The sequence below is a fragment of the Rhinoderma darwinii genome, unplaced genomic scaffold (assembly GCF_050947455.1).
Source record: "Rhinoderma darwinii isolate aRhiDar2 unplaced genomic scaffold, aRhiDar2.hap1 Scaffold_548, whole genome shotgun sequence".
Lineage (NCBI taxonomy): Eukaryota > Metazoa > Chordata > Amphibia > Anura > Rhinodermatidae > Rhinoderma > Rhinoderma darwinii.
The window spans coordinates 48-2413 of NW_027464098.1; the positions used below are offsets into that span (position 1 = coordinate 48).

The window sequence follows — 2366 nt, forward strand, 5'->3', positions numbered from 1 at the left end:
CGCCCGCTCGCCTGCCCGCCACAATGGACCTACCTGTGTACACTAGATGGATGTGATGGAATGTACTGTCGTCCCTACATTTCAAGAAGAAGTAAGAATTGCAGTTGCAACAAAGCCTTGCTTGCCTACAAAGAGAGCAGCAATTTGGATTTGTTACTATGTTACCTAGAAGAATAACAAACTGTGCAAGGATGGAGGTTGTAGGAGCAAGGAGAAGTTGTCTGTAAAGTTGGTGGATGCCTATTTTCCATTTTGCAGTCCCTTGTCTCCCTCTTGTGGCCTCCTGGAGGCAACTAGCTGTGCAAAAAAAAGACAGCCTGGCGGCCGGCTGTTGCAGTGTTGCCCTCTCAGGCAACACTGAGTGACTGACTGAGCCTCACCGTCTTATATAAAGTTCAGACGGAACTTTGCACGTGTCATAGTGGAGCCCTCAGGATTCCAGAGCCAGCTTTCTGACATCATAATGGGGCCTCAGAGATAAAAGCCTGGGCCCAGGCAGTGTTGGTCAGTGCTGCTCAGCAGGCAGCACTGGACTGGACTGGATTACAGCTGATACAAGGTGTGAAGGAACAAGGGGTGGCTGTGGGCATGCACTTGCTGCCGCTGCCAGTGTTTATCTGCATGGCAGCAGGGCATTTGGGCGTTGCCAGGAAGGCGTTTTTATGTAGATTCCTCCTCTTTCAGCACTGCATTGTGGTGCAAGCAAAAGAAGCAAATCCTGTCTGGCTTCCTCTCCGGCCTTTATTCACCTCCCGTGTAGCTGTGAGTGTGTGAGCCTGCAGGGCCCCATGGAATTGCCTAGAAGTAGGCTGAATCGCTGCAAGGGCTGAACAGCAGTATCGGGCAGGCTCGGGCAACGCGCGGCCCGTTCGGGTTATCGCTTCTCGGCCTTTTGGCTAAGATCAAGTGTAGTATCTGTTCTTATCAGTTTAATATCTGATACGTCCCCTATCTGGGGACCATATATTAAATGGATTTTTAGAACAGGGAGATGGAAATAGAGCTTGCTCTGTCCACTCCACGCATTGACCTGGTATTGCAGTATTTCCAGGACCGGTGCACCCTTTCCTTATGTGTTGACTAAAAGCAGATTCCAAAAGTGTTTTTTGTCTTTGCTATTGTTTCTGTCTTTCTGAAGGGATCTCCCCTTTTAATCCCATTATTTCAACACCTGTTGGACAATGCATGAGTGATAATGAGCTCATTGATTAAATGCAATTAATGAATAGATTGCCACCTCTTGTTGTGTGTCGTCTGTGTTTCTGTGTTTCCGGCATTTCACATTGGAACACCTCATTCACCTTCCTTGTCTTCTCTCCGCCCTCCCTTTTAGGTAAGTTAAAGAGCTGCACCTGAGCCAGCCACTGATTGATTGATTGATTGATTGATTGATTGATTGATTGATTGATTGATTGATTGATTGATTGATGCAGCACAACAGTCAAATAGTGGAGTGGAGTAGGGAACAGCAAACAGCCAATAAAGCAGCCCGCCCGCTCGCCTGCCCGCCACAATGGACCTACCTGTGTACACTAGATGGATGTGATGGAATGTACTGTCGTCCCTACATTTCAAGAAGAAGTAAGAATTGCAGTTGCAACAAAGCCTTGCTTGCCTACAAAGAGAGCAGCAATTTGGATTTGTTACTATGTTACCTAGAAGAATAACAAACTGTGCAAGGATGGAGGTTGTAGGAGCAAGGAGAAGTTGTCTGTAAAGTTGGTGGATGCCTATTTTCCATTTTGCAGTCCCTTGTCTCCCTCTTGTGGCCTCCTGGAGGCAACTAGCTGTGCAAAAAAAAGACAGCCTGGCGGCCGGCTGTTGCAGTGTTGCCCTCTCAGGCAACACTGAGTGACTGACTGAGCCTCACCGTCTTATATAAAGTTCAGACGGAACTTTGCACGTGTCATAGTGGAGCCCTCAGGATTCCAGAGCCAGCTTTCTGACATCATAATGGGGCCTCAGAGATAAAAGCCTGGGCCCAGGCAGTGTTGGTCAGTGCTGCTCAGCAGGCAGCACTGGACTGGACTGGATTACAGCTGATACAAGGTGTGAAGGAACAAGGGGTGGCTGTGGGCATGCACTTGCTGCCGCTGCCAGTGTTTATCTGCATGGCAGCAGGGCATTTGGGCGTTGCCAGGAAGGCGTTTTTATGTAGATTCCTCCTCTTTCAGCACTGCATTGTGGTGCAAGCAAAAGAAGCAAATCCTGTCTGGCTTCCTCTCCGGCCTTTATTCACCTCCCGTGTAGCTGTGAGTGTGTGAGCCTGCAGGGCCCCATGGAATTGCCTAGAAGTAGGCTGAATCGCTGCAAGGGCTGAACAGCAGTATCGGGCAGGCTCGGGCAACGCGCGGCCCGTTCGGGTT

The 2366-nt window shown here is 49.3% G+C and overlaps 1 non-coding gene across 1 annotated transcript; it reads left to right on the plus strand.

Annotated features, from left to right (window-relative positions):
- The first annotated feature begins 876 nt into the window (after positions 1–876).
- On the plus strand, positions 877–1067 carry LOC142723139 (U2 spliceosomal RNA). Its single transcript, XR_012875357.1, has one exon. It is a non-coding gene; the product is annotated as a U2 spliceosomal RNA (small nuclear RNA).
- The last annotated feature ends 1299 nt before the right edge of the window (positions 1068–2366 follow it).